The sequence below is a fragment of the Pinus tabuliformis genome, chromosome X, assembly GCF_031772625.1.
Source record: "Pinus tabuliformis cultivar Carrire ecotype Pingquan chromosome X, CPIR1, whole genome shotgun sequence".
NCBI lineage: Eukaryota > Viridiplantae > Streptophyta > Pinopsida > Pinales > Pinaceae > Pinus > Pinus tabuliformis.
The window spans coordinates 1,042,014,133-1,042,035,676 of NC_142308.1; positions in this window are offsets into that span (position 1 = coordinate 1,042,014,133).

Genomic DNA, 21,544 nt, shown 5'->3' on the forward strand with positions numbered 1-21,544 from the left:
TACAATTTTTAATATATTTTTGTCTTGACATATATCACAGTGTTATAAAACAACCCACTTTTATTTCCCATATAGTTTTTTTCTTTAACCATTTGAAAAAAATATTATATGGTGCACTAGTAGTTAGTAAGACATACAATCTTTTTTTTTTTTTTGAGAATGTTAGGAACCTTATCACTAACAAAAGGCCTTGTGATTTAAAGTATATAATGAATTTCATAATTTAAAAAGATATAAGATAAATATTATAAATTAAAAAAATATGGCGCATAAGAAAAATGTGTTTTAATCTAAGGCTTTTTTTTTGGGTTTGAGACATGCGATAAATCAAGTTCCAGGGTGAAAGGGCCTTGGGCCCTACCCTCATTTTTCCTGTTGCACTCTTTATTATGTAATAACCATGGTTTGTACAATGTTTGAGGGTGAGATGGAACTTTCTTAAGACCCCCTCAAGGGACAAACTATCTAGAGATCTGTATCCTTGATTTCATAGCTTGGGATGGAACTTGACACACATTTAAAAAATAATGGCTTTTCAGAGAGGAAGGCATCGATAAAATCTATAAGTGAAGGATGAAGGGAGGGGAAGGAGGTACTGCCCTCGATTTCTACCTAGCCTCCTATAATCATTGCAGGCTCTTCTCCAAATATTCCCCTTAGCAAGTAAAATCCCTAGCCGTTTCCCTTTCCTGAACCCCTCTTGTTGGTTAGTTGCACCCCCCTATCCTCACCCACTTCTAGATTCTACTCAAACCCCCCTTTGGAAATCACATTGTAAGCCTCCCTCGCTATACCTTCTCTTTTTCTTTCAACCTTCTAAGCCATCTCCTAGTTTCCTATGTAGCTTTCTCACTTAGGACATGCTAAGCAGAGGTGATCAAAACCATACATTCTAATTTCTCTTACCTCCACCTATCAACAAAACACCTAAAAATAAGAGAAAATTCATAAAATAAATATTGAGGATCCTTCTCTTGTTCTAGGATAGGATGTGAAGTTGAATGAGATTTTTAGTATGGAAAAGGAAGCGGTCATGGGGAATTTTGGTACTAGAAGGATGTCTATGGTTACTCTATGGAGGTGGATGGAACAAAACTTTATATCACTTCTTGGTTGTGTTCCAAAATTATTGATATTTAGCCAAAGGTTGGATGGGGTGGCTTACAAATAAAGAAGAGGATGCACAAAAAACTCCTGAATGGAAGATGGTTTTGAGGATCTTAGGCTCTATACTTGAAACTTAAGATAATTTATTTTGATGCAAAAAAAAAGTTGTTGATGCACATATGAGTTTGGCTTCATGGATTACCCCTAATATTTTTGTCCAAAGACATATTTAAGGAAATTGGGAATACTCTTGGTTTTTTTTTTGTGAAGCCGATTACTCTTTCCAACAAACAAGATGTATGGGCATGGCTCAAATTTCGATGGATATGAATCTCCCAAAATGGCTTCCAACTTCTATATCCATCATCTCATGGTCATTGAAGCATACAAAAATTTTCGATTATGAGGGGGTCCTATACAAGTGCAATTGTTTCTGTACCCACAACCATATAAGCAAGGATTGTATAATTGGGAAGTCATACAGAAGATGGATCAAAAAAGACACACTATATGTGGTCTCCCCTCCTCCCTAACAATAAAAAGAAGGACAATCCACTCAAACTCAAGAATTTTTTTCACCCACAATCTAGATTAAGAAGGTTTCTTCATTACTAGAGACCTCCTTTGAACTAGTTGTCCCTTCTCCAAATGTTGGCACAAAATTTGGGCTTCAAAATTTTTCTCCAAAGGAGGTCCAAACCTCCAAATGTATGATACTAGTCACACATGATGCTAAATTTTTATATTTTGATGTTTTTTGAAGTCTTTAAATTCTTATTTTTGCTCTCCTCCTTCCTTTGGAGATGATCCCTAATGAAGCTACAAAACTTGGTTTTATTGTTTTCCTCCCCTCTATTCTCTACATCCATTAACCCCCTTTTATCCCCTCTTCCAACCTAAGTGATTAGTCATGTTTCATTTCTCTTTCCCTCTAGTTTGATTCCTCTTCTTGACTCTCTTTCTCTTTCCCCCAGCTAAAATCTACGCTCATATGCACAACCCCTTACTTCCCTTTCCTTTGATTCTTCAGAATCATTTCTTCCTAAACTAGGGGGAGGCCTGGGCTCTTCCCTAGGGGTGACTATAAAATACTCAAGTAGATGCCAAAAATCATTCCTTTATATCACTTGAAACCTGGCTCACACAGAAATCAAAATTGGAAAAAGAAAATCAATTATTCGGGCTCTTAGAGAGTCTGGCCCTACATATGTTTCTAAACAAAGCTTCTAAGCTTCTATCCTTAAAGTGCAGGGGATTAGCGAACCCCACCAAAAATTTGGCTATCAAATTTCTGGTGGACCTGCACTCCCCTTATATCCTATTCAGATAGGATACTATGATGGAAGAAACTAAATCCATTTCAGTTCTCAGAGTGGTTTTACCCTCCTCAAATTTTCTCACTCTAGATTCAAATAGGAGATTAGGGGTGTTGTATTTGGATGGGACATTAGGTGGATTCAACTGATTTGGGCATGGTCCTTCAAATTAGGGCTTGCCATTGATTTTTTTCTATAGAATTGGATAAATCCCTCCTCTACACTAATGTGTACGGGCCTCTATTATGATCATTGCACCTAAAAATTGATAAGAAACCAATAATTACAACCGTCTTTGATTGAGAAGCCTCCTTTTACAATGAATACAATGTACAAGACAATGTTTCATGATCCTAAGACTAGGTATCCTTAGTATATATAGGAGACAAAGGGTACAATTATAATAAAATGGGACCATAAGGGGTTCTATCCTACATAATAATATAACAATATAAATGTAATTACTCAATATATAGGGCTCAATAATAGGTTTTTGGGTTAACATGGAACTTATATAGGGCTTAACATTCCTTTCCCCTTCAAAGAAGTGTTGTCCTTAAAACTTGACTATATATGGATGTTTTTGAATGAACAACTCATTTACCCATGTTGCTTCCTCCACTGGTAGGTTCTTCCCTTTGATGAGGTACCCAATAATTGCTCGATTTCTCAACTGCTTAGTCCTTGTTTCCAAAAAGTTTTGTGGTTCTAGTATTATTTTCCCTTGTTCATTAATCTATGGTAGAATAGTTTAGACTGGGATCTTGTCACCTAATACCTTCTTTAAGTAAGAAACATGGAAGATTTGATATACACATGAAGGTGGAGGAAACTCCAATTTGTAAGCCATACTTCCAATCCTATACAACACCTTATAGGGGCCATAATACCTCAAAGATAATTTATTGTCCTTTTATTTTGCTTAAGGGAAATATGTTTATATGATTATAGTCTCACAGATACCCAATTACCCCACTTCAAATTCTCTTTCACTGTGATGTTGAAGTTCTTGTTGTTTCATCCTATTTTGTTCCATAACCAATTTTTCATTCAATAGTTTGAGAACCTCTTGTTGGTGTTGTGTGTGGTCCTCTCTTGCTTAAGCATTTATAGTCCCTTTCAAGGGTGATGTGATGAATGGATGATGATATTCGTAAAGTGCCATAAATGGTGACATTTTTTTACGAAGAATGGAAGGATGTGTTGTCACACCATTCTACCAAGGGAATCATTTGACCCATCATTTTTATTTATAAAATGCAAATCAAAATATATATCCTTCTAAAAATGTATTCAGGGTCTCATTTTTCCCATAATATTGAGGATGGTAACATGAGTTGTGAGCCATTGAGTACCCAAATAAGAAAATAATTTAGTTCAAAAATTTATAGTGAAAATTGGATACCATCCACTTACAATAATATTTGGTATTCCATATAGCTTTTGGATTATTTCCATGAATTCTTTTTCCATAGTACTTGATTTAAAAGGATGAGAAAGAGATAAAAAGTGAGCATTCTTTTTCATTCGATCTACCACTACCATAATGACACCCTTTCCTTCAAATTTGGGTAAACTTGTAATAAAATCCATTTAAATTTCTTCTCAACACTACCTTGGTATGTCTAATGGTTGAAGGAACCCTAGGGTCTTGATAGTCTCTCCTTTATTTTGTTCACATACTATACATTCTAACATAAGATTTTGCACTTTTGCTTTAAGACCTTTCCAAAAAAATTATTTCTTGATCCTATGGTGTCTTCAAGAACCTTGGATGACCTCCTATAGGAAAAGTGTGTAATTCCAAAATGAATTTCTATTTGAGTCGAGAATTATTGCATAAGAATAAGCGATATTTATACCATAACATATCATTTGTCCACGTAAATTTTGATAATACATCAGATTCCTCTTGTAATTGTTGAATGATATTGCAATATTCTCATCTTGATGTCATTCTATCTATGCTTCTTCCACCTAGTCAGATTGTGGAATGGAAATAACACATAGTAAACTATTTGTGTTTTCCTCTTTCCTTGAGAGTGCATTTGCCACAATATTTTGTTTTCCCTTTCTGTAAATAGTTTTGAAGTCATAACCCAACAACTTTGTGAACTGTTTATGTTTCTCTTCTGAAGATAGTCTTTGCTCCAAAGAATTAATTCAAATTGTCATGGTTAGTTTTTACATTGAAGTGCCTTCTTATTAGGTATAGATGCCCTTTATTAACTACATGTAGTATGGACAACATTTCATTTCCTATATGAGTCTAAGTAAGTTATTTCCTTTAAGTTTTCTACTTTCAAATGTAAGGGGTGTTTATTTTTCTTAGGGCTGTATTGTTCTTTGCTTTAGATAATTGAATTTCTTCATTTACACATTAAATTCACCCCATAGCATCATAGTACTATTCAATTTTACAACATAATTCAACAACATATGTGCCTTCTTATTAGGTATAGATGCCCTTTATTAACTACATGTAGTATGGACAACATTTCATTTCCTATATGAGTCTAAGTAAGTTATTTCCTTTAAGTTTTCTACTTTCAAATGTAAGGGGTGTTTATTTTTCTTAGGGCTATATTGTTCTTTGCTTTAGATAATTGAATTTCTTCATTTACACATTAAATTCACCCCATAGCATCATAGTACTATTCAATTTTACAACATTAATCAACAACATATGTAATTATATAGAAATAACAACATCATCATCAATGCAACAGAATGTAAAGGGACAATCGAAGAAAATAATTCACACATAGAAACACCAAGATTAGTTAAAGACCAGGGAAAAAACCAGTACGGGTAAAAACGTTTCAAATTATTCTTCTTATTAGATTGTCATGGAATGATTCAACAAAAGAGAGTAAAATGATCCATATATTCAACCATAAACCCATCTAGAAAAATAATCTAAAAAACATCCATGAGATAAAACCAACAATGCTAATAATCAAAACCCTACTTTAGAAGCCTGCGATCAATTGTCACTGGCTGTGATCAACTATTGAACTCTGTGGTCAACTGAAATTTTTTTCGATCAACTCCAAAACCAAGCCCTAGGTCCCAACCGCTTGGCGAGAGAGTTGTGCGACTAAAACCCTTCAACTGAACGCATAGGCCTGCATGCTTCTTCCTGTGAAAAGCCTATGGTTGTGACCCAAAAACCCTAAAACACGTGTGAGCTTTAGAACTTGTAATCTCAGATATGTATGAACCAAAACCAAAGAAAAGAATAAAAGAATTCTTCATGATGATCACAAAATGAGGTTAAGGTCACTTGTATCAATAGTCTTCCAAGAGTGTCCAATTTTCTTTAGGTCCAACATAATCAAATGTGCACATGTGGGATTTAATTAAAAAATACACTTTCCCCTATCCAATTTGAGTGCTTTAATAGTCAAAATTGGTCCTCTTGAAAAGAGGAATCTTATCCCATGGTTGGAACTTATCACCGAGCTTCCAAATTAACACTCCCTCTTTGCTAGGGAGAAATTCCAACTACATATGTAATCATTAAAAGAATCATGTCATCAAATCATATCCTATCTCAAGTATCTCATCATCAAATGGAATCACTGCTCATCTCTCCTAATCTCTGCTTATTCCCACTTATCTCTTGATTGTCCCTGCTTATATGTTGAATATTCTCCAATCTAAAAGAAGAAGAATTTGACATCATATGGGAGCCTTATCTACTACCCTCTATAAGGTTGGAGAGCACATCTCAATCCAAAAGAATATCATGGAGCACATCTCAACTTGAAACAACATAGGGGAACACATCTCAACTTGAAACAACATCAGGGAACACATCTCAACCTAGAATCTCATGGAGGAGAAAAACATCTTCTACCCCATATTGAGAAATATGAGTTATCACATAGGGGAGCACATCTTAACCCATACTATTGATCAATGATCTTCCCAACAATGACCCTCAAGATTCATGTGGTAGAAAAACTGCATTATAATCAACTTGGGTTGTACACCTCCAAGCACTCTCTTAACCCATTGGCCAAACAGGTAGTAGTATTCCCATCAAGCCCAACTTGTGGGTATGATGCCCTGGGGTATTCTCTCCATATACCAAGATAAGCGAGCTAACATCTCTGACCATATGGGTGATATATCGAGGAGCAACATCTACGACCCTATTTTCCAAATATCCCTCAGCCCCGGGACCCCTACATCTCAATTCCTCACTTAAACAACTCACTGAAGAGTTCAATCATAATGTTTAAATAGAAACAATATCCTATTCATGCAAGACATCAAATAAAATATTATATTAGAACAAAATATATATCACAAAAAAGATACCTTATTCATTTTCCTTCTCACAGAGGTGGCAATCAAAGCCTAATCTTGTTTTATATAGCAGCATTGACTCAATATATGAAGACATCTCAGTCGCAACGATAAATGGGATTCTCCACCAATCGTTTCACACTCAATATTATTGCAATGTATCCCTATCATATCCAAAACCTACTCAAACAACTCTCCAAAGAGATTCTCCAACCTGCCTTACAGCTAGCCATGCTGACAAGATCGTATCCAACCTCGGTCGTGCTTAAAGCTACGAACTTCTCTGTTAGGGTCCAACCCTAAGCCCCTTATTTATGTAATAGGGTCGAGTCATAGTTATAGTTAGTTAAATAGTCAATAAAGCTCGTATTAATAATTGTAAGTGGTTGACCCACATTTAAAGAAAGGGACCACATTTAGTTGCAAATAGGCCATGGTATTAGATAGATGGTATTAAGAGAACCATGGTATTGACCCATGGTATTGCATGTATGAATCTTATATAAAGGATAGAGACTCCCCATTGAGGAGCGTCATGTCTTATTTTTTAATCAAGCTCTGCTCTGTTGGAGGTTGCCCCCTCGAAGAGGCAAGTGAACATTGCTTTCATCACTGAATAATAAAATATTTGTTGTTTTCTCATTTTTGTTCAGTGTTCTGGGTTGTATTTCTTCATATATTTGATATTATAGCATCTTCTCGTAGGTCAAGAGCATAACAAGTGGTATCAGAGTGCTTTACAGGGCCGGTGGTATCTCCATTTTTGGCATTTTTTTTTTTAGGCTAGAGACGTATTTCAACGTCTTTAAACCACAGGATCTGTTGTTGAGCGCATAAACCTGTGGATTTGGGGAGGCATGCACACAGGAAATACAAGAGGTGGTCACGCTTGTTTGACTCCCTTGTAACCCTTGTGGGTACCCCTTCGTGTAGTAGCGCATTAGATAGAATCATGCATGGACTATCTTCCACATACCCTCTAGGTATATCAGAAGCCCCCTAGGGTCACCTGAAACCTCGCCTTAGATAAACTGTTAGCCATCTTGCTGCTACAATACACTAAGAGTAGCACTCGAGGAGATTACTCGTGCGTAAGTCGGGTAGTATGGCTAAGGGTACAATTGATCCTCCTTAGTTAGTGCCCTGAAAGATTGGGTCGAGTATTAATGTTGGACCCTTATGTATATTACGATCTATAGCACCTGACACTCCTTGAGACCATAATTCCCTCATCTCTCTGAAGATCGCCCATTATCCTCTTTGCCAGATCATATCTAACAGTTGGGGTTCTATCGCCACTAAAACAATTAGAAACACTAGCTGAGGGTCCACCGCCACAGTACCATTCAGATCTAGTAGTTGGGGTTCTGTCACCGCCGCAATCCAACTCACATTCAATAGTAAGGGTTTCACAGGTAGATCTGACCATTTGTGTAGGGAGGCTTGTGGCTCCTATACCCTAGGGTGATTCTCACAGGACATTGGGCAAGATTAAGTTTTTTGGAAATTGGCCATTGCAGTATTGATAAGCGGGGAGTAAAACTCCTTTCAGAGTAAAAAAAAAGAGAGTTTAAGGCCTTCCTGGGACGCTTATAAGAGACTTAGCCCATAAGAATCAGGATGACGAGCTGATCGAGGTGGTACCATTCACTTGTTAGCTTCAATTTTCGGGTGGTCCCAAATTTTTTCAAAGTGACGACAAGTGACCAAGATCTGTGTATGGTAGAAACTAGAGCTCAAGCCATGACCAACGAGAAGATCGAGAGCCTTGAAAAACAGTTGGATTTTTTAGCGAACCAGATGCAGCAATTCATGGACACATTCACAAGGGGAAAGTTGGCGTTGCAATCGGAGGCACATGATTTTAATGAAGACCTCGAAGGCGAATCTAGCCATCATCTTCACTTCCATGGAAATCACCAACATTCCCACCCTTGACCACCCAACCTAGACATGTACAAATTTTATGGCTCTAATTCGACAGTATGGGTAGCACAAATGGACCAATATTTCACTCTGAATCATATCGTAGATAATGAAACTAAACTACGTGCGGGAGGCCTTTACTTGGACCAAGAGAGACGGAAATGGTGCCACTGGCATCAGAAATTCTATCCCGGGAACATTACTTGGCAGGTGTTAGCAAAATCCATTTGTGACCACTTTGACCGCGAATCTGATTTTTTGGGTCGTATTACTAAGCTCCGACAAATAGGCATAGTAAAAGACTACATTACAACCTTTGAGACATTGGCCATCTACACAGAAGGTCTAGGAGATGCATTCTACTTGGAATGTTTTATAAGTGGTCTTAAAGAAGCCATCCAAGCCCATGTCCGGATGCACCACCCACCCACCTAGATGGACGCTTGCAACAAGGCTATCGAAGTGGAATGTGCTTTAGCTTCCCAGTCACCTCGTCCAAATTTCATAGCCAAGGGATGCCCCACCCAGGCTCAGGGCACTACCCAACCACTTAAGGTTCAAAAGGCGTCCCCCGCAGAAATGGCTAAACGAAGAAAAAAAGGATTGTGTTACTACTGTGATGACAAATACTCCCCGGGGCATAAATGCAAGGAACCAAAATTCTTTCAAATTGATGTTAATGATCACAGCTCATCTGAGGAAGCCTCACCCCTTGAGGGACCAGAGGAGGAAGATGAGGACACCCGGCATGACAATGAGCTCCCAGCTACACCAGAAGAACCAATGATCTTGCTACATGCTTTTGCAGGCATTTCTGCGCCCCAAACTCTCAAAATAAGAGGTTTTATTAAACATTGCCTTGTAGTAGTATTGATTGATAGTGGCAGCACTCATAACTTTATCCATCAACGAGTCACCGAAGCTGTTCATTGTTTTGTCAGGGTAGTCTCTAATTTCCAGGTCCAGATTGCTGATGGGGGGACAATGAAATGTGAAGGCCGCTACGAAAATATCAAACTTTAGATGGGAGATTACCACCTAAATACCCACATGTTTTCCATCAACATGGGTGGTTGTGACATTGTCTTGGGTGTTGAATGGCTTCACACACTAGGCCCAATCACAATGGATTTCCAGGAGTTATATATGAGTTTTAAGCAGAATGACCACATGCATACCCTCCGTGGACTCTAGGCAGGTGCTCCTTCTATCATCAGCTCGCATCGAATGGAAAAGTTGTTGAAAAAGGGCCATCATGGAGTTATCACCCAATTTAATTCCATCCAGGCCATCGAGCCCACTACTCTTCATATTCATCCTGAGATGCAACAGGTCTTAAACCACCACCAACAGGTCTTTGACAAACCTAAAGAGCTTCCACCCTCTAGATGGGAACATGATAATAACATCACTTTAGTCCTAGGGGCACAACTGCAGAATGTGCGCCCATATAGATATCCTTTTGCCCAAAAGAATGAAATTGAAAAAATCATTTAGGAACTCCTGGAAGCTGGTGTCATTCGTCCTAGCATCAATCCTTATTCATCACTAGTGGTCATGGTGCTCAAGAAATATGGGGAATGGCACATGTGTCCAGACTTCAGGGCCCTCAACAAGCTCACAGTCAAAGATAAATTCCCTATCCTGGTTGTTGATGATTTGCTGGATGAACTAAATGGTGCTCAATTCTTTACTAAGCTAGATCTTCGTTCGAGCTATCACCAAATACGCATGAAAGAAGTAGACATTCCCAAGACTGCTTTCTGAACTCATGAAGGCCATTATGAATTCTTGGTCATGCCATTTGGTCTCTGTAATGCTCCATCCACTTTTCAAAGCCTCATGAATCACCTGCTCAAACCATATCTCAGAAAATTTGTCCTCATTTTCTTTGATGACATTCTCATCTACAACCTCACCTGGGAAAAACATCTTCAGCATGTAGACCTCCTCTTGCAACTTCTCCGGAAGCATAAATTATTTGTCAAATTGTCCAAGTGCTCTTTTGGCATGGAAGAAGCCGAGTATTTGGGCCATATTATGGGTTGTGAAGGTGTCAGGGTGGATCCTAAAAAGATCCAGGCAATATAGGATTGGCCCAACCAAAGACCTTGAAGAGTTTGAGGGGATTCTTGGGTCTCAGAGGTTACTATCACAAATTTTTCCACAATTATGGTCGCACTGCTAGACCCCTCATTAACCTTCTCAAGAAAAATTCATTCCTATGGACTGATGAAGCACAACGGACGTTTATGGCTCTCAAACAGGTCATGTGTTCCACTCCCGTATTGGCACTACCTGACTTCACCAAATCTTTTGTGATTGAATGTGATGCTTCAGGCATGGGTATTGGGGCTGTCTTAACGCAGGAAGGTCGACCCTTGGCTTTCACCAGCCAAAAACTAAGTGGGAAACATCTAGGACAATCTACCTATGAGAAGGAGATGATGGCCATATTACATGCAGCAGATACCTGGTGACCATACTTATTGGGGCAGCATTTCCAAATCCGCACTGACCTTCAAAGCCTCAAATATTTTTTGGAGCAACGTCTATCCTCGCCCCATTAAAATAAATGGTTGGACAAAATGCTTGGATATGATTATGAGATAATTTACAAGAAAGGGCGCGCAAATGTAGTAGCGGATGCTTTACCACGCCAATTTGAGGATGACAGCACCCTGCTATCAATCTCTCTTCCCATTCCAAATTGGATTGAAGAAGCCTACAAGGAATGGTTTTCACATCCCTTTCTGTCCCAAATCATTAATAACTTGAGAGTAGATCCTAATTCCACAATGGGCTACTCTTGGAAGGATGATATTCTTCGCTACAAGGATAAAGTAGTGATATCATCGACATCCACCCTAAAAATGTGCATTTTGGCAGAGTTGCACTCATCTCCCACCACAGGCCATGCAGGCTTTTAGAAGACTTATGCTCGCACTCATCGTTCCTTCTTTTGGATGGGCATGAAAACTGACATTCTTACTTTTGTAGCTGAATGTGATGTGTGTCAATGCCACAAAGGATAAACAGTCAAGTCTCCAAGCACCTTACAACCATTGTCGATCCCTGCCTCAATCTGAACAGATGTTTTTATGGATTTCATTACTGGTCTTTTGAAGTCAAGCAACAAGTCAATCATCATGGTGGTTGTGGATAGAATTTTTGAATATGCTCATTTTTGCACCCTACCCCACCCATTTACCCCCACTTTGGTGGCCCAAGCTTCCATGGACCAGATCTTCAAACTGCATGGCATGCCCACTTCCATTGTGTCTGATTGTGACTCGAATTTCACTAGTAACTTTTGGCAAGAACTTTTCAAGCTACAAGGCATCTAACTCGAACTAAGTACTTCCTATCATCCCCAAACTGATGGTCAAACTGAAGCAGTAAACAAATGTTTGGAGACCTACCTAAGGTGCTTCACTTTTGAAAAGCAACATCAATGGGTACAATGGTTACCTCTAGCTAAATGGTGGCATAATACTAATTATCATGCCACCACCAAGATGACTCCATATGAAGTAGTGTATGGTCACTTCCCACCTTCACCTACTTCTTATATCCGTGGATGCTCTAAGGTGCAAGAAATGGATCAACTCCTATAGAACCGTGCAACCATGCTAGCCCGTCTCAAAGATAACCTCCATCAAGCTCAGAATCGCATGAAGCAACATGCAGACCAACATCGCTCAGAGCGCACATTTCAAGAAGGGGATCAAGTATTCTTGAGGCTACAACCATACAAGCAAACATCACTTAAAGAAAAGGGCTGTCAGAAATTAGCTCCAAAATTCTACGGAGCTTATCAAATACTTCAGCGCATTGGAGAAGTGGCCTACAAGCTAGCCTTGCCACCAACTACAAAAATCCATCCCATCTTCCATGTATCATGCCTTAAGGAAGTGGTGGGGAACAATTGCATAATTCAAACCAGTCTACTTGAATTGGATGAAGAGGGTTCACTCTGGCTCCAACCTGAACAGGTCCTCGACACGCGAGAATGGCATCTGCGTAGCCGCACGATCAAGGAGTTCCTCGTCCAGTGGAAAGACACCTCTCCAGAAGATGTGACATGGGAACCAACCACTATTCTTCAGAAGTTTCTATAGCTTCAGCCTTGAGGACAAGGCTATTTTTATGGGGGAGGGCATGTTAGGGTCCAGCCCTAACCCCCTTATTTATGTAATAGGGTCTAGTCATATTTGTAGTTAGTTAAATAGTCAATAAAGCTCGTATTAATAATTGTAAGTGGTTGACCCGCATTTAAAGAAAGGGACCACAGTTAGTTGCAAATGGGCCATGGTATTAGATAGATGGTATTGAGAGAACCATGGTACTGACCCATGGTATTGCATGTATGAATCCTATATAAGGGTTAGAGACTCCCCACTAAGGAGAGTCATGTCTTATTTTGTAATCGAACTCAGCTTTGTTGGATGTTTCCCCCTCAAAGAGGCAAGTGAACATTGCTTTCATCACTGAATAATAAATATTTTTTGTTTTCTCATTTGTGTTCTATGTTCTGGGTTGTATTTCTTCGTATATTTGGTATTCTGACATCTTCTCACAGGTCAAGAGCATAACATTCTCATCCAAAAATATCATGGCAGATCTCATACTAAGGAAATACCTAGATGTGATCATTTTATCAATAATGATCCCAAACAACATCAATACATCGATCCAATCCAATATCATAGGAAGAATATCTCAGACCAAAAATTTATCGTCCCATGCAAATATCTCGAAGGGTGCTCAGTGGCAACGTAATGTGTATGAAGTGGCTCAACCATGAATACACTCACGTTGTTATATGAAAAACACATATATATGGACAATTGTTCACAAGGAACATCAATGCTTCAATCAACTATCAGTCGCCAAGTCAAGTTCAACAATATCTCTTCATAACTTCTTAAAATTCCATTCCATCAGAGTGTCCAAGGATTTGCATTTCCATTTTCGAAAATCTCTTCAATAGCTACACGATATATTATGCCAAGATTCTTCATTTCTAACTTCATAGGCCAACTGCCTCTTACTTTGATCATCAAAGATTCATTACTTGTCAAGAATAGACCACCAACATATAAAACCAAAATCAAAGTCATACCTTGGACCACTTTTCAAGTAGACGTTTGGATTGGAACATCGTCCTGACTACACTAGATAACTATCAATGCGGACATACTACGCTTGGGAAACTTGTTTCATATAATTTTTTCTACAAACATGACACTCGACCAAAGAAATATGCTCAACCTCACACAAATCAATATTGTTCAATCAAATAACTAAGTCATATTATCAAGCCTTAGATGCCATATCAAAGCTAATATCAAAGTCATAAAAGTTTCTTCCAATAACACTGTAATAAACTCTTTGGGCCAGGTGTTAGGAGAAGCTTTCATCCAAATACCAAGTTACAAAAATATTTTATTTACCAAGCATTTACAATCAAACTTTATCAAGCCATCCTTATGATCATCATTTATGTCACTAATTATAAATGCATACTTTGAGGACAAGTCATATAAGTTTCTACAATTCATAAAATCGTTGCATACTGAATCACAACCGTTTATACCTAAACCAATGTGCCAAATCCAATGATGTCAATACAAAATCACTATTGAATACCAATATTAGTCACTGAAAGTCACTATGCCCACATAACACTCTCATTAAGGAAAATCATTAATTATAAAATCAATACCCTAATTTGTTATCACAGTGAGTTCAATCAATCCATAACCCAAAATATATCTATTAACTATCAGGAATCATGTCAAAGTTCTAAGGAATCATAAATTATCCAAGCGAATATTGGTCATATATACTAAATTAAGCCAATAATCCAAATCTTGTCAAACCCTTGCAATTGTTATCAAATATTGTCATATACTAGCTTCAATTATTAAATCAAACTAACATACTAATATGCATATTTCAGTCCCCTAAAAACACAATTTTAGTCAACACATTCATATTCTTTATAGTAAGTTAGATATTCAAAATTCCCTGCTCATAAGACTTTCTATTGTCTCCTCCATATCTGTAGGACTGTCATAATACTGTTGCACTTCTGATCTCGTGCATAAGGCTTTAAGGTTTGTGACCTATAGGCACAACCAAACCCGTAGGACTTATTCCATGCAGTTGGGATGCTTATAACTTCACTCTTAAGCCTTCTTCTGTGCAGTTGGGGCTTAGACTAAGAGAAACAATTTCATCTCAGACTAGAACTTGTTGCAAACAAAATACATCAGATATTTTTCTATTTATGTCAGAAATATTACTTCAATAATAAAGAATCTTTTATACATTTCATTCAAATGATAATAGGTGTAGGGATATTATGGAGAGTTTCTCCCTCTGAATGGGAAGCCACTTCAGTCATCATGATTCAAAACATCAACTTGTCTATCATAATACTTGTCATGCATCAACAAAACCGTTAGATCATGAAGTCAAACTATGTCAAGTTCTAAAACATATTCATCATGGTCATAACATGTTAGCATCAACTACTTCATCACCACATAAGAACATGACATCATACTTTCATCAAGGGTTAGATTCATATGATTAGGGAAGCTAGCAAGTGTATCATCATACTTCAAGGATCATAATCACTTCATCACTTCTTTATTATATTATCCAATCATCAAGACATGGCATCCAATTTTACCATATGTCATAATTACTAAGCTTATCAAAACCTAACCATGGTCAATAAGAAGATCCTGAATATCAATCTTATTGTTATACTTCTATTATCAAGGTTTTCATGCTTATCACAAGCAATATCAATAATATTAAGCTACCATATATAAGAATCAATGTGCTAGCCTTCTTTATGAAATCCATCATGAAATCGATAATGTTTAGAACAAAATATGCTAGACAAATATCAAGTATATTAGTATATCAAAAATCAATGTTTCTAAGTAGATTTACTATGACTTAATAGAATGTAAGATACTTGTCAAATATCAAGTGCATCATCTCATCATAAGTACCATAAATCAAACTTACTTTCATATGCATTATGAGTCATTCATGAATGTGATATTCTCATCATACCTTAGGGCTTACCTTGCCATACAATATTGTAGCTGAAACATTAAAAAAATACACCATACATACCTTGCAGTATTCAGCTACCCATGCACCTTGACATTGACAGCTGGAGCACTTTGTCAAATTTTCATCAAGTGCCTCTTTTCCTTTTCCAGCACAAGCTCTTCTCTTCTTGCACTAGGCATATTTTTCTACACCTTAGATGATCATGAAGAAGGATCCACTTATCACATCTCATTAGGAGTTTATAAATATCCAAATACTCAAATATACATGTAGCAAGTATACTCAATAATCATATCAAAAGTAAAAACCTAAAGGAGTAACATAAATTGAAAGAGTACTTGTCTTTAATGAGAGGTGATCATCTCCCTTCTTAACCAACCTTCAAGAGTCATGACTAACCATTGTCGATATAACATTGTAGACTTCATTATATTTCAACCAACTTCATCAGTAACCAAACCTAAATGAGACGATGGTTACATCATATTTGTCACAAGTACTAGAACATATTCACATTGATCATGCTAAGATTTCTATATTTCATATCTCAAGTCTTTTCCATAATCTAGTGTTTATTCCAAACCCTAACCTCATAATATACATCAAACCATAATAACCAAATTTCCTAGGATTTTCTTCCAACCCTAGTATTCTCTTAGGTCTCCTCCATATTCCCTTGCTTCCATCAAAAGTGTCTTCATAGGGATGATCTTCAATGAATTTTCTTTAGCCCAACTCTGATACCACAATAAATTTTCATAGGGCTATATTGTTCTTTGCTTTAGATAATTACACTTCTTCATTTATACATTAAATTAACCCCATAACATCATATCATTATTCAATTTACGACATTATTAAAAAACATATGCAATTATATAGAAATAACAACATCATCATCAATACATCGGAATGTAAAGGAACAATAGAAGAAAAGGATTCACACATAGAGACACCAGGATTGGCCAGAGACCAGTGAAAAACCCACTACGGTGGAAACACTTTCAAATTATTCTTCTTATTAGATTGTCATTGAATTATTCAAAAAAAGAGATTACAATGATCCATATCTTCAACCATAAACCTATCCAGCAAAATAATCTAAACAACACCCATGAGATAAAGCCAACAATGCTAATAATCAAAACCCTACTTCAGAATCTTGCTATCAATTGTCATTATTTGCGGTCAATTACCAAACTCTGCGTCAAATCTTTAGTCAACTACAAAACAAATGCTAGGTCCCAATTGCATGGAGAGAGAGTCATGTGTGCAGTTGAAACCCTTCAACCCCTTATGGGGCTGCATGCATGCAATTATAGCTGAAATATTCCTATGACAAACCTATAGTTGTGACCCAAAAACCCTAAAACATGTGTGAGCTTCGAACCTTGTAATCTTGGACCTATACAAACTAAATTTCTACAAACTTCCTTAGGCTTGTGTGAGGAAAAACCAAAGAAGATAATAGAAGAATGCTTCATTATGATCACCAAATGAGGTTGAGGTCACTTGTATTTATAGGCTTCCAAGAGTGTCCAATTTTCTTTAGGGTCGATAGAATCAAATGTGCACATGTGGGATTTAATTCTAAAATACACTTTCCCTTGTCCAATTTGAGTGTTTCAATAGTCAAAATTGGTCCTCTTGAAAAGAGGAATCTCGTCCCATGGTTGGAATTTGTGACCGAGATGAAAAATTAACAAGGGACCTTCCTTCTTGTGTCAAAATTGCACCAATGCCATGACCTGAGACATCACACTCCATAATGAATATCTTTGTGAAGTCAAGTCCCAACAAGACGAGAGTTGTACACATAGCCTCTTTAAGTTCGTTGAACACTTTGGTTACTTATTTAGTCCAATAAAATTCTTCCTTCTTCAATAATTTTGTTAGAGGTGCTGCTACTGACCACAAGTCTTGACAAACTTGTGATGATATCTTATCAATCCTAAGAATCCTCTGAGTTTCCTCAAGGTATTGAGGATTGACCATTCCATCATAGATTTGACTTTGTTAGGATCCACCTTGACACCATCATGTGATACAATATGACCCAAACATTCCACTTCTTGAATCCCAAAGGCACACTTGGAAGGATTTTCATATAATTGTTTCTCTTCCAATAGTGTCAAGACCATATCAAGATGTTGTACATGCTCCTCCCAATATTTTCTATAGATTAGTATGTCAACAAAAAATACTAGCACAATTTTTCTAAGGGTCTGAAAATAAAATTCATCTAACTTTGATATGTTGAAGGTGAATTTGTAGGTCCAAATGGTGTAACCAAAAACTCATAATGATCTTCATGCGTTCTTGATCAGGTGCTCAAAAATTTTCTCAAAATTTGAAGTTGTCGGATCGGTGTGAAACCTGAACGAAAATGTAGTGCTTGTCATCCTGAATTTGACACAACTCGTTTCGCACGAAACGGACTCCATATGCTCCCATAAACATGTTCTATTCATTTTCCTAAATAGACAAATTTAAAAAAAATTGTAAACATCCCAATCAGCTGTCCATACTACTGACATGGCACTGATTGGACATGTGTACATGGCAGGGTGACTGTGCAAGTGACGATTTTACCTTCGATGAATGGTGTGGTATCAAGTGGCATAATTTTATTGGTTCTGATTTGGGTGTTTTTGGTTAGTGGCCAATCATAGGCTGCCACGTGGCACAACCAAGGGCCACCACGTGGCCCAGCCATGGGCTGCCATGTGAAAGCCCGAGGGCCACCAAAAATCGAGTTAAGGTCCAAGCAGCAGCGGGCGGGGGTCGAACCCGTGACCTGCAAGCAACAAGTCCAAGCCTCCTACCAATACACCATACATTATTTCTTATTACATATGGTTGCCGACACATATTTAATGATTAAGTGTTGTGCCGTCTAGGGGAAGGGCTAGCCACGGGAGCCAACCCTTTGGCGCATGCCATCCCATGGGACCATGATAGAGTGGGGTGGGGGCCCGAACGGTGGGGGTGGGCCGTTGGCCTTAGCCCCAGGCACGTGGCCCCCATGTGGCCCAAAATTTTTGGATTTAAGGCCTTATAGGGCATTTAATCTGTCTGACAATTTCGCTCGGAATTAGGCGAAATTGATGCTCGATTAACGGAATTCGAGGCAAATTTTTAGGATGGTGTCGGATTTTGGTGAAATTAAGGTGCGATTAATAGAAAGACTTGGGGAAGCCATGGCTTCTTCAGTTTTTTACCAAACCAAGAACATAAAGAGGCTAGACAAGAATTTTTGGGCATTCTGGATCCATTGGAACATGTTTTAGAGCTATGTGAGCATTGTAAACTAATGTATTCACACTTTTGAGCATAATAGAGAGGGCCAAGCCATTGGAAGCTGGACCAAGGAGATGTAGCCCAGGCGGGGTGAACTCCTTCACCATGCGTTGTTGTGATACTCTTTTGGTGATATTCATGTTTGTTATACGCTGTTGTTCAGTTATTTGTTTATGTTAATTTGTACATGAAATTTACATTAAAAAAATTCAAAAACTCATGTTAAAACTTGCAATTAACCTCATGAATCCTTAAGCACGTTTACATATCCTAAAAAGGAATTTAGCACAAGAAAACTAATTTTCCCATTCATATCAGTTCTAAAGGCTATTTTGGGAATGTCTTCTTGCCTCATTGTGATTTGATGATATCCAAAACAAAGATCCAACTTAGTAAAGAAAATTTCTCCATGTAATTCATCAAGAAGTTCATCAACGACGAGAATAGGAAACCTATATTTGATTGTCATTTTGTTGAATGCTTATACTCTTGACACCTACAAACCATTTTTTTTATTACCTTCATCAAGCATTGTAGATAGATTGAACGGTGTCAGCCTCTAAAATCTCTTGAACCATATGCTCAAACTCACTCTTTTGTGAATGTGGATATTTGTAAGCCTAATGTGAGGTGGTACACTTCCAAATTGTAAATTAATAACATGTTTATGGTCTTGGATAGGTGTAAGATCCTTAGGCATTTCTCCAAATACCTTAGCATGATTTTTGATAACATTTTGAAGATCCACTAGAGAAGAGGATATATATGTTTGAAAATCTAATGAAAAAAAAGTGTGCAACTACACCTTGGTGTCCCCTTTTTAGCAAAATTTTCATGTTATTAGAGTTTATCACTTTACTAGGTTTCCCTTGGATACCTCTAAGATCAATTTACTTCCCTTTTCACGAAAATCTTATGAGAATATCATGGAAATTAAGAGCATTTGTTCCCAATTATTGTAACCATTAGACCCTTAATACACATCAACACCACCCATTAAAATTGCAATCATAGGAATAACCATTAAATACTCTCCCATATTCAACTTAATATTATGGCATTTCCCTGAGCAATTTATGGTACCTACATTTGCAATCATCACTTGAAATTATGGTGCTAGATATACAAAGCAATTAAGAAGTTTCACCAATTTGTAATTGATGAAGTTATGGGTACTACCTAAATTAATCAATATTGTTACCTTTTTTATTTTTGGTTTATCCTTCTATCTTGAGGGTCTATGGAATATTGGTGACAACCAATGCATGACAATAGATTGTTGGAGTAGTCTCTTCTAGCTCTAGAGCTTGTGAAGTTTTCACTCCTTGATCTTCTTCATATTCACAGTCTATGTAAAATAATTTATTCTCACTACATTTATTCCCTTTACTATATTTATTGTCACAGTTAAAACACAGTCCCTTTTCTCTTCTTGCATCCCATTTTTGAGGAGTCAACATTGGCAATTTAGGAAACAAAGCATGTTTTTATCTATAGTTATCATTGATAATTTTCTAGTGGCCATATTTTTACTTTCAACTTTCCTGGACATACTAAAAGCATTCTCTAGAGATTTATGTTCAAAGAGATGCACCTCATGTTAGATGTTTTCCTTTAAATTTCCAATAAATAGGTCTAACAAGTTATCCTATGAAACATGTTTTACTTTGAGACTCAACTTTTGGAATTTTTGAATGTGCTTTGTAATTGAACCGTTTTGTTGAAGATGTACCAATTGACTAAAGAATGTGTTTATTTTAATATCCCCATAATGTGCTACCAATTCCTCTGTAAGAATGGACCAAGACATAACATAATCCTTTTTCCTTTCACAAAGCTATTGATAACATATATGTTGGTCTTGTTATAAAAACATGGATGCAAAATTTTCCTTTTTTAAGGATGTCACTTGGTGTAGATCAAAGTATTGTGCCATATGAAATATTCATGTTATCAAATCATTAGCATCAAAATTCCTCATATCGATCTTTGGGATGTAGTAGATCCTTGTTGTTGACATAACACCTTGATGATGTGGATCTTGGATGGAAAATTCATGATTATGGTTTTACGATTTAATCTTTGCGCTTTCCAATTGAGATATCATACTCCCCATAAGAAATTGATTCTTAACATCATGCTTATCCATATGTCCCTAGTTTCCTTGGATTTGCATGCCCATTTTAGGGAGATATTCTAATAGGTTATTTTATTATCCTTTGATTTCTTCCTTGCTGGATTTTTGTATAACTTACTTAACATTTTGCATTTGTTTCTTATTTTCATTTATCTTCTTTTCCATTTCTTCCTTAGTTTCATTCATATTCTGTTCTATTCCTTCCTTATTTTCATTCATCTTCTTTTCCATTTCTCTTTTAAGCTTTTCTTGAGAACTTGATAAACCGACCATTTTCAACTTTTTAAAATATATTTCATTAATTTTCTTCTCTAGTTGAGATAACTTAAATTATAAGTCT